The 15,399-nt window shown below is 37.7% G+C and overlaps 2 protein-coding genes across 2 annotated transcripts in view; one reads left to right on the top strand and one right to left on the bottom strand.

The window, feature by feature from the left end:
- Mgat3 (beta-1,4-mannosyl-glycoprotein 4-beta-N-acetylglucosaminyltransferase) overlaps positions 1-10,040 on the bottom strand; it is a 35,993-nt gene extending 25,953 nt beyond the window's left edge. Inside the window, exon 1 of the mRNA XM_081758877.1 lies at positions 9,886-10,040. The gene's annotated coding sequence lies outside the window, so the exon portion shown is untranslated. The remainder of the gene's footprint in view (positions 1-9,885) is intronic.
- Alg7 (Alg7 dolichyl-phosphate N-acetylglucosaminephosphotransferase) overlaps positions 1-15,399 on the top strand; it is a 109,978-nt gene that overhangs the window by 55,168 nt on the left and 39,411 nt on the right. The gene's annotated exons all lie outside the window — the stretch shown is intronic.

The following is a 15,399-nucleotide window of genomic DNA, read 5'->3' as shown; positions in this document are numbered from 1 at the left end:
TTCCATCTTCCTCTCCCCAAGAACTAAAATAAATTAAAAAATTGCTTTTACTTGTTAATCTTGTACAAAGGACGCAATTAAAGTCCCAGTGTAACTCCCCTTCACATTTAGAGTTTTCCCCTGGAAGAAAACCAGTTATTATTGTTTCTTGATTTCTCAGTCTCACCTACATAAACATACGAATAGAATTACAGGATAGGACATGTTTAGAGTGCTTGCACGTGACATCTAACTATATTTCTCATCAAATGTATCACAGATGAAAATTTCCATTTGTACTGCCTCTATTTTCTGGTACATATGTTTCATTTATGTTATGTTGCTAAAATTCGTTAGGAAACAAGTACAGACTGCGCCTGTGTGCCTGACAAAACGTAAATGTACTGGATAATTATTTCTTCATCTTCTTCCAGAAAAAAAAAGTAACCCATCTCATGTCGGCTAACAAAAGGAGGTAGCGGACCAAAGATAGCCGTTGTTTACCTAAGGTCGTTACACAGCAGGGGTTTCATTCAGTCAGAGGGAAAAGAAAAAATAATTTAAGGTTTCTACATTTGTTTTGAACTGCAATATACTTCTTCCTTTTATTTTAAGAACCATTTCCTTCTCATTTGTCTGCATCAGAAAAAAAATGCAAAAAAATCACTAGAATGTGCCTATTTACCCAAAGTACACACGTGAAATGGGTTTGTTGTTTCCAAAACAAATAGGAAGTTACCTTGTGCGTTTGCATTTCTGCACGCACTCAGGTACAATTGTTGTTTTAATGATCAGAAGAAATATCAAAAGCATCCGATATATATGATACGAAACAGCTAACAGAGGGAGGCAAAGATAAAAGTAGGCCTATACCAAGTTTTCCGCGTGGTACCATTATGGAGAATAAATATTTGATAAAGTCACGTAGATGCGCTTAAACCTATTCCATCTGTCCTTATAACTTTTCTGGTCTCATCAATTTCTCAGGAGAATACGTACAACATATGTCCAAATTCCATATATACTCTTTCTAAACTAATGAGTAAACTCATTAAGAACACCAACTGATATCAATAAACAGGAAAGAAAACAATACTTTATACTTCTATCATTTGGTACACATCTCTATGAAGCACAGCTTGTTTCTTTTCGAAATAGCTCCTTCGTGTCACAGCTGTGGTTAGTTTTGTTTTGTGTTAGGATGAAAGAGAGAAATGCAACATTTGCTTCGCGGTGAAGTTATATATATTATTAAGATGACGGTGATAAGCGAGGTTTAACAAAGAGTGCCTTTCGGATGCACAATTTAACGGGAAGTTGCAGTCCGTGTTGAGAATCGAACCAAAGCTATGTAAGACATGTTATGACAAATCCAAAAGGTGTGTTGTATCGGTGCAGTACCAGTTTTTCACGTTTTTCAAAATGTTCCAAAACCCAAAGAATAATCTTTAATTTCTGATATTTTAGTCGTCACAAATTACAATTTTATAATGTAGTCAATGTTTATAATTACTGGACAGTTGGGCGTTTAAACTAATGACATCATAATCAAGTCATAACCATAATTTGATTCTGAGTTTAACGTCCCGTTCAGCAACGAGGCTATGTGAGACGTGGACCTACTGATTAACGTGGAATCCGAACCACATGAACTCCCACCGGGAATCAAGCCCAGGTTTCCCACGCCAAAGGCAAGTATGCTAACCCTTAGCCACGAAGGAGCTCCACCATAATTTTAGTGGGCGATAAGAAATATCTCGCCAGTGCTTTTACAATAAATAAAATTTTATAAGTATTAAAGAATAGTGGTAAGAGATTTTATAATAGCTCTTTTATTTATGAGATATGAGTATTTTGAAAAACAAAACAACTAAAGAATAGGTTGGCGGAACCACAAAAGACTCGTAAAATAAACTTTCTTATAAATACATACGCACCTTACTCACCTTTTATAATTGCCATGCTTACGTTCTCCATAAGAACAGAAATTCTCTTTTAGTGATACTTTACACAAGATCATGAAGTGGGTTCAAATTTAATTAAAGGCAAAATACAATACAATAATTCACAAATATTGCCTCAAGTGAGTTTAAAGATTACTAAACACTAGTGCGAAACCGGGCTCTGCCGTTGCGATCGATTTACAGGTCTTGAGACGAAAGTAAGAAGGGACTTACGCACACAGTAAATAAAAACAATTAATATGCCTGTAACTTTCCCCCAAATGGGTGTATCTTAAAACTAACCTTACCATTATTTTTCTAATTAAATTCTAGCCCGAAATTATGTATCATATTACCCTATTCCCATTTTGAAAACTTGACCTTAATTCAAAATGGCGGATTTCAAGATGGCTGCCATCAAGGTCATATCTACCATACGACTTCCCCCCAGGACTTATATGTATCCACATGCGTGTTTTCTTCTCTTTTCTTCATTAACGCTCCGTTTACAAAGGGTAGTAAGGGACTTCTGTAGTAATCTCTAATAACCACATCACAACTCTTAAAAGTTATTTTAAAAAAATAGAAAACATGCACCATGGCAAAAATTTGTCATCACAAGTAATGATGCATACATGCCTTCTATCAGCAAAAAAAGTTTCATTGAAATTGTAGCCGAACATTTGAGTGATGTCCCTTGTGGGATGTGATTGAACGTGACGTCAGAACACATCGCCCCCCTTCCCCGAATTTACGGGAATTAGGTGACCTGAGTGAGCACATGTGGTGCCAGCTCTCTCCAGCGACCTATCAAGGAGCATTGCGTGTATGCCAAGACGTGTCGCCGTTTTTATCCATGCTAAAAGTCGACATACTGACAATTAGGTAGGTAGTCATGATGGTCTGGCTGATGTGTGCGTATATTTTAACTCGTACATTTTGTCTCGACTCGAATTTCGAGACGTCTCGACTCGAATTCGAGTCGAGTCGAGACAGAGACTGTCGAGTCGAGACACGAGTCGAGACAGAAACATATTTTCGAGTCGAGACACGAGTCGAGACAACATTTTCTCGAGACGAGTCGAGAGAGGCTTAAATCTCGACTCGACTCGACTCGAATGCATCCCTAGCCTTAACAAATAGTTCTCGGGTTATTGGTATCGTCGAAGTAGACTCACGTTTCATCAAGAGTGACAGCCCGTTGCTGCTTGCCACGTGTGAGATACGGTTCATATAACCCTGAAGAAGTGAAGGTGATTTGTGATTTTGTTAACCATGCCCTACATCGTATGGGAATCCATTAGTGCTTGGATTCGAAATAGAGGCATTCCGTGTGTGCAGTGAGCGGAGGGTACTGCTGAGTTAAATCGGGTAATAGATTTATGGAATATGACATAAAGACGTCATTTGGATGCGTTTACAAAAACCCAGATTATCGGGTGCTTGGAAAAAGGTGACACAGACAGCGTAATACGAGCCATCAATGTGCCACAAAGTGTCTGTTTGGGTTGTGGAAACAGTTTATCGACACTGGAGATATCAGCCGTAGGCCCAGTGGAAGACATCCACGAGTGACAACTCAACAGGACCAATACTTATCCGTAACTGCGCGTCGGAACGGACCATGCCTGCAAGACAACTGTCAGCGGAGCTTGCAGCCGCCTCAGGGTTGAGAGTGTCACGCCATACTGTGTACTGGAGACTGAGTGCCAGTAGTCTGTATGACCAACTACGAGCTACATGCGTTCCAGACACACAAAAGAGCCCTTTTCAGTAATGTCGAAAACATCAACAGTGGGCCCCCATCGAATAGGGCCGCGTACTGTTCATGAGTGTGTGCCGATTCAGTTCCCAGAGCGATTCCCATCGCGCTCTGATGTGGCAAGAACAGGGAACTCTCTTACATCCCAGGAACATCGTGGAAGGGCATCGGTATGGTGGTAGTGATGTAATGGTCTGGGCAGGCATTATGATGAGTGGTCGTACTGAACTGTACATCTTCGAGGCTGGACCCATCAACGGCCAGAGGTACAGAGACGAAGTTCTGCATGTCCATGAGCGGCTTTTTAGGGGCGCACTTGGCCCACAGTTTCTGCTCATGGATGACAATGCCCGCCCCCATCGAGCCAAACTGGTGGAAGAATATCTAAAGACGGAACACACCCAACGTATTGAGAGTGTCCAGCGCAATCTCCTGACTTAAACCCGATTGAACGTGCATGGGACGCATCCTGTTATAGAAGTACAATTTCTCTTAATGGCGGCTTTATCAATAACTAAACATTGTTTCATGGTCATTCTCGTTCTGAACAAAGACCGTATTAACCTTTTCGGTACTGGAGTTTTGAAAGGATACTACTTCGACAGTAAAATTTAGTTTTCGAACCTAAGCCATTTTTGAAATCAGAAAGTCACATAGGCCTCTCTATTTGTTGAAGTAGCGCCAGAGGTTCTGAAAAATGTATTTCAGAATAACTGGGGAAGGCTTGCCTTTCGACTGTACTGACCGTATTGAGAAATATTCCTGTCGTGGTAATTCATTAGTGGTTCAGTCGAAACTAAGCAGTCGTTGTTGGAAGATTGTAGTCGTGTTGTGTGTTGTGCTCTATTAACCAAACCAAACTTTGTTTACCACTTGATATAACAGCTCTTTTTCTGTGGGCCTCAGCCGCTCTAGTGTTGCCACAAGACGAGACATTTCCCGTGTCTCGTCTCGTTTCGTAAGCGAGATGAGACAGACATGCTTTGCACGAGACGAGGCTGTGAAGTCTCGTCTCGTCTCGTGGCAACACTACTTCTAAACCTAAGGGAGACATGATTAAAGCAAGTTAATGGTGATGGCAGAATTGGTGGAAGGAAAATGTGGGAGAAACGGAAGTACCCGAGAAAACCCACGAACACGACGTTGTCCACCACAAACATGCTTGGTCGAGGATCGAACCAGGACCTCACGTATCAGAGGTAAGCGTTCTAGCACTGAACCATTGTGCCCCCAAGCCTTGAGTTCAAGTTGAGTCTTCCACTTTTAAAGCGAGAACCGTAGCTATTTATTTACGACCGAAGAACGTAGTCTGGTAAATGCAGTGGAAGCTGCTAAAAGTTGATTGTCTCTGTGTATGTATGTGTTCTGGGCATAGTGAAAAGGAAACAACATACATTCCTGTTGAATAACTAATGGTCAGTTAACTAACTTCGGGTAATATTGTTCGCTTTATGTGAATAAGAAAGACAGACAATTTAGAGGAATGCAAATCAAAGATTTCCACGAGAATTGCATCCAGAAGTATCAAAATATGAAACTCGAAAGCATCCACCTCTTTAATCATGCAACAACAGAACAGCTTTATTGTTTCAATATTTGGATATTTGTGACTCTATAGCATCCATAGTTTGTATCACTGAAAAATAAATGTGGTGTAATTTTCGTACATTTGAAATGTAAGAATCTAACGTAGTGCTATTTAAAAAAATACAACTTTGTTAGGTTGGCAACGCTGTTAATCCGGCGGTATTGCAGTCTAGGTTATTTTCTTCCTATCGATATTTAAATGTTACAGGTATAATGGCGTTTTAGGATAAACCCTTATATATATAGGTGGATCGTTTATCTTGATATGCCATTGTAACTTGTACAAAACGCTGAAAGTTTGTTCCGTACAAATATCAAAGGGAGGGGGAGGAACATTGTTTGACATACTCTTTGATAAAATTAAGTAAACAATGTTGCCAACCCAGTATAAAGTTATCTTTTTCAAATAGCATTCCGTCAGAGTTTTGCTTGTTTCAAAACGAAAACTTACAATATGAGATTTGTTATTCAGTGTTGCCAACTACAGATGCTACAGAGTCACAAACATCCAAATTTTGATGCCTCTATAGTAGTAACAACGGAAGTGAGGTAGACGCGACAACGCACATCCAAAGAACCTCAGTGTTTAATACTATGGTTGTTGACGAATTTCAAATGAATAGGAACAATGATACAAGGGATTGAACATTTGACTCTTTCCAAAAGTCTTCATTTCGAAAGATTGCTTAAAAAAGTACCTAATACAATTGCATAGATGGCTTTCAATACGTGTGAAGATCATAATGCCATTTACGGCAATTTTATATCTCAAATCATTCTGGAGATATGGTAAGCGCTGGTAAAGCTTGCAACACTGCTTAAAATTATGCAATTCCGAGAGCTTGTTGTAGGGTCTAATTACACCTACCAAAAGGTATTGTAGTAGTGCTATAGAAGCGAAGTCAATTAAAAAGTGTTTTAAAGAGTTTCCGCAAATAGGATCAAGCAATATATCAAATTTAATAATTTTCTTATCTCCGGAACGGTTTGAGATATCAAATTTCTGTAAACGACACTATGCTGCTTGTGTCTATTGAAAACTATCTTCGTAATTGGATATCATATTTATCTAAGGACTTCTATGAAGTCCTTAGAAAAAGTCAAATTTTCAATTTCTTGTAAATTCGTTTCTACTTATTCGAAATGATGACCGTAGTATTCGACATTAAGGTTCTTTGAGTTTGCATTATGTCGTTCATGTCACAAGCGCAATTACTGGTGTAGAACTCTCCAAAATTGGTAGTTTTTTTTGAAGTTTTGTGATACTATAGTGATCTTAGTTTGCAACAATGCATAGTACCGTAAGTGTGAAATTGTAAGTTAATCGTTCTACATGTAGATTTGAAATATATAATAACCTGAGGTAGTGCTATTAAAAAATAACTATGTTGGGTTAGCAACACTGTTAATCTGATGGTATCAGCGTATGTCAGACAATGTGCCCCTGTCAATGTGTGCATGATACGAATTTTCAGCGTTCTGTATTTATTAATTTGAGTTACAAGGGCATATCAAGATAAATGGTCCATCCTATATAAAATATAAAACATCTTGTGAGGGTCGCGGTGGCTCAGTAGTTGAGCGTTCACCTTTGCTGCTTCTTCGGGTCCCTGGTTCGATCCCAGCTCGCGCCAAGTGAACTTTCTGATGGACAAACACCGTGTGCATGGGTTTTCTCGGGTTTATTCCGTTTACTCCCATTTTTTTCATTCCACTAATTCATTCATTTCTCATCATCGCCGCCTCCTTTAGTCTAATCGGCATACCCGTCGGACGTAAAACTTAAAAAGATTTCAATTCATTTCATTTTTAATATCTTGTGATAGTTTCGCTAACTAAACATTTGGTTTCATCAGACGCTATAACTTACATAAGAATTAAGAGCAGATTAAATACTATCAATACGAATCAACTAAAGCCTTCCTGTAGTCTGATTGGTAGCTGACAGCCAATCACCCTACAGCACCAAAACGGGTACAAAACCTGCTAAATTCCTTTCCCGCCTGCTGAGGCTACCCACTATTTATTTTTTTTTTTAATCATCGACTATACCGTATTGAATTAAAGAAAAAAAAAACTAACAAATAATTGTTTATCTCTGAAGGCTTCTTAATAACTTATTCCATTGGTCATCACATTATCATTTTCGATGTTAATGAATCTGGGCCCTTTCTATCTCCTGATAATCCTAGTGTTTCCTAGCATTTTTACCTCATTCCAATTAATTCTCAATTAGGAGCCGCGGTGGCTTAATGGTAGAGCGTTCGCCTATGGTGCATGGAGTACCTGGTTCGATCCCAGCTTTCGCCAAGTGAACTTTGTGGTGGACAAACAGCTTGTGCGTGGATTTTCTCGGGTTTATTCCGTTTCCTCCCACTTTCTACACTCCACCATTTCATTTATTTCTCATCACCGTCTTCTTTAGCCTAGCCGGCATATCGTGCGACGTAAAAAGTCCTAATTCTTATGTAAGTTGTCTGCTGTTAATTCTCATGTAAGTCATAGTGCCTGATATAGCCAAGTATTTAGTTGGCAAAACTGTCACAAGATATTAATTTTATAATAAAACTTACAAATAATACTACTCATATATTAATACTACTTATAATAAAACTTGATTTGCTCAGAGATTAGTTCAACATTTAACGTTTGTAGAGATTCCAGCTGCAGATAGCGGGCACGCGCCTCCTATCACTTGGTGCCGCCGCTCGAAGTTCGATCAGCTGTTTTCTCTCCAATCATTGACCTCTGCATTTCGTTTGGCTAGTTTTTGTTTGTTTGTTTGTTTACTTCGAATACTGGAAAACACGAAAATGAACATAGCAAGGAGCAATACTTTTATCGTTGTTACTAAGCAAAGAGGAAAGAAAGAAAAAAAAGTATTAAGTGTATCGGTAGAAATCAATTGAGTCGTGTGTGTTCATTAGTACGGAATGCAAGAACACATTATTGATCTGCCACACCCATTCGTATTCATTGTAGCAGTGGGAGTTGTCTTCTCAAGTCACGTGAAAGATTTAGAATGCATGGCGGGGACATATATACAGTCGTTGGTAAATGTGATATTTACGAATTAGGTGCTATTATACAATGCTTATAATCGTCTCATATATAAATCCAATGCCCGTTTAAGTAAAAATCCCAAAAAATCCATAGATTAAATGTGAAATTCTTTATGCAATGCAATTATTTCAACGCTGTATGAAGTTCACGGCACATAAGTAAGTACTCGTGGGATCCAGTTCACATGTAATTCTACTGGGGATCGAACTTCGAACCATCCACACGTTAGTCAGGCTTATTAGCCATTCAGCTTGTCGTGACTTCTGTGCATTGTTTTCGTTGGCTTGTTCTGGGTTTAACATCCCTATTCATAATTGAAACCGTATATGAAACATGGATTTCAAATATGAGCTTCTATAGGCAATCTTCCGCTTCAAAGGTTGGAAGACTTAATTTGCAACGAGAACAAGCGAAAAACAAGTAACAAGCGAAAAAAAAAAGGCATGTATATCTTCGTTGAGAAAGATTTTCGGTTCGATTTTTATTAGACGATCATATTATTAATGGATAGTAGCTATTAAGATACAGAGCAAAGCTGGGGAATGTTAAAGAAAATTTTCATGTCAGAAATGGCACTCTTTGAAAGGAATATGGAAATACACGATTAAGTTAAACAGCTAGTAATTTGTGAATCAAATCCTTTAATGTTACAAAATTTGGAATTATTTCTTTTTTGTCACCAATACGCTCCTTAATTAATGTGAAATATGCTTATAATTGTGACACACTATGAAAAATAGAACCCAATTCCAGCCCTGATATCTCACGTAAATTGTTTGAGTAAAATTGATACAGTAGTCACACACCAGAAAGGCCAGAGTTCGAATTCTAGTTGACGCATTACGTTTAAGATTTTGAGAAATTAATATAATGGAAAAAAGAGAAAGAAAATTAGACGAAATAGCATTATTTGAATGAAAAAAATCAATTCATCTGAATCGAAGTAACAGACTAAAAAGTAGTTTTTGTAAAAATAATAATAATAAAAAAGCAAATAGCCTAGAATTTCATTTGTTGTAATTCTTAGGAGGATATTGAAATATCTGCATCAAAGTGTAGCGGTATGTAGGGTGTCGAATAAAGGGAACCTATTATTTCAGACTGAGGAACACGTCCATGTGTCAGAAGAATTCGTTCGCATTTGTTGTTAATCGCCTCATGTTAGTCACAAATGACCTACCGAAAGTGCCATGATGTTACTGTTACTTAAAATAAGACTCGAGCACACCTACACAAATGTGATAGCCTTTTCCGATAACATGTGTAGATCACTTATGGTTCAAAATAAATACACAGTTGGAAACTCTCATACGTCGTCATGTGAGGCAATTGAATCACATAAATATATATACACACTGCGTTGTTTACCTTTTATGTGTATGTGCACGGATGTTTACTTCATGTCATATGTATGAATCAAAAGCTGAAGCTTGTAGAGCTATTCCAAAAGAGCAAAGAAATACCTAATATATTACATAATAACTGACTCATTTCATGTGTGAAATAGAGAAAATAGAAAGCCCCTCAATATATTTTGTTGCTTTTACTCACCTATATGTAAGAACTATACAATACACTAATGAAGGACTCAACCGACGTTTGCTTTCTGCTCTTTAGACTCGATGGAAGACGAGCGCGATGTATCATTTGCTCGAGTGTTTGCAGACATCGGGTGTAGACGAATTCGTACGACATTAAGTGTTGCCAACTCCGTCCTTTTACGCTAAAGCCGAATCTCTATCTGCATGCGAACAACGATCGTCAACACACGATATTAAAAAAAAAAAAAAAAGTTTTGCAATTTTTTTCAATACCAACATTATATGACACATACACCTACAGTTTAAGATAGAATCCAAATCACTACTATGCATTCAAATTTCAAGGCTCTCGTAATAGGAATCGAAACTCTGATCCCGTGCACCAAAGCTTGTCACTAGATCAGCGGGGAGGGCTTTTTGTTTTGTTGATTTTGTGTTTAACGTCCCTTTCAGCAGCGAGGCTATATGAGACGTGGACTCACTGATTAACATGGAATTAGAACCACATGAGCTTCCCCAGGAATCGAACCCAGGTCTCCCACGCCAAAGGCACGTACACTAACCGCTTAGCCACGAAGGAGCTTAAAGGGGGCTTTTTAATGATTAAGTTCGGTTGGGTAATAGTTAAGTTTCTCAAAACCCTGTGTTACGGATTATCTAGGCTTTAAAGGAGTGTAGAAACAAAATAAATCGGGGCATTATGCTGCTATTGGCAGGTTACTTGGCGCAAACTTCCGTACACCGTGGTCTTCAGCTGACTACCTTGCTTTCATGTATGGATTTTCTGTTTTAACCTAAGGGCGCTCGCGTGGGCGGATTTCTCACCCCATTCTCCGAAAAATACACGCCTGATCCCAATACACTGGATTGGTTTGGGAGGACAGTAAAGTTTTCTCTAATTAATTGTTAATACAACACTTGTTCCATCGTTATTGTGATACTGAATATTCAGTTGCAATAATTGCTAAAAACCTAACGGCGGTGAAAGTGGTACTGATATAACGTCATTAAACGCGATCGTCCAAAGGTTAACGTCGTCAGTAAGTTGTGACTTCTTTCGCTCCCTGGTTTTTTTCCTTCCACCTTAGCTTTTGTCATCCTTCAGCGTGCAGAGCTTTGTTAGTCAGTGCTCAGTTTGTATTTTTCTTTTTTATTTACATCTAAAATTGTTTTCTCCTCTAATATTCCTAACATTTCCTCATTCGTTTTCTGTTGGACACTCTAATTCTCTCCATTCTTCTCTGAACCCTGGGCCGCGGTGGCTCAGTGGTAGAGAATTCACCTCTGTAGATGGGGTCCTTGGTTCGATCCCAGCTCGCACCAAGTGAAGCGAAGTTCTCAGGATTCTCCCGTTTCCTCCAACTTTATTCATTCCACAATTCCATTCATTTCTCATCATCACCGTCTCCTTTAGCTTAGCGGGCACAATCGTGGGACGTAAAACTGAAAGATTTCATTTCATTTTTCTCCGCACCCATATTTCGAAAACCTTTAGTGTTTTTTCGTTGCTTTTGTATAGTATTCATGTTTCACAGAGAAGCTACAATGATAGTCGATACGAAACAGTTTGAATTTTTCTTAACTCTTTATTTTTGTTGAAAGATCGACAAAACAGACTTCTTCTTTCATCATAACAGCTACAAAAATTTAAACTCTCGTTGTACACCCCTTAGGGGTCTCTTTTTGGTTTTGCCCATCATATCCATAAATCAGGGGCGGCGATTAGAAGGCAAGAGGGGACAGTTGCCCCCCAATTTTCTGAAGTGACCTCTTAATGTATATAGTTTCATTTGAAAATGTAGTTTTTGTACTACTGGTATTACTGGTCCATAGAAAAAGATGGTGCCTTATATAATACGGTTGTGTGAGTACGTATTGGTTTTTGTCTTCCCGTGGATTTAAGAAAGCTACAGGAATTGCGTTTTAAGTGCAATTCAAAGCGATTAATATTGCAGTTTCGCATTTCTTTAAATGTCGTAGAATATGCTTATGGTATTTACTATCTTTCATTTTCTAAGAGTAATAATATACATTTAATGGCATGTGTGGAATTAAAAATATAAGTTGTTCATTAGTCCCCAGTTTCAACATAACTTCTACAAAACGAGCCTCTTAATTCATTACTATGATTAATATTATCCTTTTTATTAGTTTTCCAAATTTGTTATTAAATAATCTGATCATACCATTTTCCAGACAGAATTTTTCATGAACAAGGAATCAAATCTCGTTAGTTATTTAAGAGTACAAAAGGCTAGAACCTACTTGCGTTACTCTTGTCAATAAAATACGATATACGGTATTACTACTGAAAAAATATTATCCTATTAGTTATACAACCATTCGTCGAGAAACAACCACAAAAACTAACATTGATATATTGAGATCATGTCTTCCCCCCACTTTTAACGTCCAATCGCCGCCACTGCCATCAAGTATGATTGTCATTCAGAGATATGATAAGTGAGTCACGCAATTTACACTTTCATAGATTCAAGAAGGTTTTTGAGAAAAGAATGGCAACATTTATTATGTTTCTCATTATTAGTTATGTTGCGATTAAATTACGTCCAGTATCCAATAATTGCATCAAGTATAGTGGTTTTCTTCTGTATCTGATTTGAGTCTTTTATTGCGCCAGCCATTAGTTCAAATCATTAATAACACTGATTCTTGTTTTTAGTAGTAAATGCATAATAAAATTGTAACTATATGTAAGTTGTAAGTGCTAATGCCATGGCGACAAAAAGATATTAGTAATCCTTCCTGTTGGTGTAATGAGTAGCACGTGCAACTTTAATACACAGGATCCTGAGTTCAATTCCAGGTGGGGACCTTGAAATTTGAATGTATTAGGTGGTTCATTCCTCCTTAAACTATACGTGTATGTTCGCGTCTCATATAGCCTCGGAGCTGAAAAGGGACGCTAAACCTAAACTAAAAAGAACAATAAGGTATTAGGCTATTACTTATTGTTACGCGCAAGAACCTATAATACTTTTGACAACATTAAAATCCAAGGGTATCTCCGTCTGGCAATAGCGTTCCTGCTGTAAGAGAAACTTTTTTGTAGATCTTTGTCATCATATCAAAAAGTTTGAGTAATTTACGAAATTAATGATATTTTAAAAACAATAGTTCCCCAAAGGAACAGAATGAATCAATGCTTGAACGCTCACCTATGGTGCGAGCTTGCTGGCTGATTTTGAGTGAGTTTAATGTCCTTTTCAGCAGCAACGCTATATGAGACGTGGACATACTGATTAATGTGGAATCCGAACCACATGAGCTCCTGCCGGGAATCTAAGTCGGGAATCCCACGCCAAAGGCGCGTACGCTAACCGCTTAGCCACGAAGGAACGCGAGTTTGTGGTGGACAACATCGTGACTGTGGCTTTTCGTGCGTTTTTATATTTTCTCCCACATCCTCAGTCCACCATTCTTTCATATTCATTAATTTCTATTAACTATCTATCTCCTTTAGCCAACAAGGCATAAAACATAGGACGTTCAACTAACAGTAACTCTCCGAAGAAATTCGAAGATTCAGCGCCGCAGAAATAAGTCGCTGTAGTATTTTTTTTTCTGGTAGCAAATATATGTTGAAGAATTAGATTTAAGACGATTAGGTTTCTTCGCATGGGTTTTTAGGAAATTTCTAGTTTTAAGAAAAAATAAAAAAAGTGATAGGATATAGGTATTTCATTGAGGCAGACAGAGAGTAGTCTGTTGAGTGCGTTCATGATATGGCAAATTCATCCATTTGTCTTTTTTTTTTTTTTTTTTTTTTTTTTAATTCTTGAGACATCATGTCAAACCAAGGCATAACTTTTTTTCCCCCTCATTCAGTCTATTATACAAGCAAAAGTTGTAAACTTCACTCTCACCATTTTGGATTCGAAGCTCCGTGTACGTATGCTCGTGATGTTCTTTCTACTAAAGAAAAGTTAACGATGAAATTGAGTGAAAAACAAGAGTAATCCTAGAAGGGCAGCTCAAGTGAAGTTGCTTTGACATCATAACTAGTAGTATATGAGATCATTTGAAATAAATATTACTGAGCTGATGTGGCTTTGTCCGTAGATAGAAGACATCTTTCAACATTTTCTTTCATTGCGAAGAATGGGTCTCCAATCCGTATCTCTTGTTGCTTCCAATCGCTTCCAGTGGAATTCTGTGTAACCCAGTTGGCAATGCTGAGGATATTGCGCACGCAAAACTAGTTTCGTCTGGAAGAGCAGGGCGTGGTGAGAAACGTTCCTCTTTCCGGCTTTGTGAATCTGTGATCGATCAGCTGCTGCAAACAGTGTAAACAAAACTTTTTTTTTTGTTGGTTTCAATGTCAAATATTTTGCAACAATTTTGCAAATGCTCACGTAGATCAAATCATTAATTAACGCGAAAAAAAAGCTTTAATGTTTGCAGTATTGCTTTTATGTTTTAATTTTGATTAATCGGATGCAATAATTTTGTTTACTTCCAAATATATTTACAATTATTTCTCAACACAGATTGGTGAATGCCTCAGACAGAAGCAAATTTACAGGCCTAAGCCTATATAGCCCGTAAACGACAAAGGAACAACATATTTAAGGGCAATTCCTCCGTACTACTACTACTACTACTAATAATAATAAAAAATATATATAGTCTTTGAAACTTTCAGACACGGCGAAACACACAACTAAGATTTAACACATAGGACTACGATTTTGCTTAATATAATAATAATAATAATAATAATAATAATAATAATAATAATAATAATAATAATAATAAAATCCATTTGTAGAGTTTCAGTTAACCGAGTTTCTACGATTTTGTGTATTTGTATAGTAAAGCAAATATCGAATTTTATAGGCTGTAAGTATAGGCTTAAGAACTCCTTCGTGGCTAAGCGGTTAGCGTACGCGCCTTTGGCGTGGGAGACCCGGGTTCGATTTTCGGAGGGCTCACGGGTTCGAATTCCACGTAAATCAGTAGATCCCGTCTTAAATAGCCTCGCCACTGAAAGGGACATTACACTCAAAATCAAATCAAATATAGATTAAACCTCATATTTCTCTCATAACGTTCAATGGCGGCTTTAGTGGGTAGGCACGGACCTTCCCCAAAATTTTGAAAAATATATAAACGCTAGAAGATAAAATAAAGAGGAAATATATTTCCCCTATTTATATTAATGCTAGATAATTAGTTAACAAAAGTATCAACCATAACTGTAAAAGTAATTTCCTACTGGCATTAATCAATCAAATGTGTATATGTATCCGTAAGCGATGGAGCGGGTCTACCCAAAATTGAAACCCTAAAGCCGCCCCTGATAACGTTCATGCTTCCAGAGTAGTGTTAGGTGAGAGACTAATTATGCTCATAATTTTAAGAACTAGAAATATTTGATTAAATATCATATTTGGCATAGAGAGTCAGATCCTTTATTTGATAAATTAATATGCATTAGACCTCCTCGCTGGTCTAGTGGCTAGCGAGCACTTCTTCGGTACTAGGTTGAAAACTTGTGGCA

The sequence above is a fragment of the Thermobia domestica genome, chromosome 5, assembly GCF_964235325.1.
Source record: "Thermobia domestica chromosome 5, izTheDome1.hap1.1, whole genome shotgun sequence".
Classification (NCBI taxonomy): Eukaryota; Metazoa; Arthropoda; class Insecta; order Zygentoma; family Lepismatidae; genus Thermobia; species Thermobia domestica.
The sequence above is the reverse complement of the archived record's forward strand: the minus strand, read 5'-3'. Positions and strand labels throughout refer to the sequence as shown.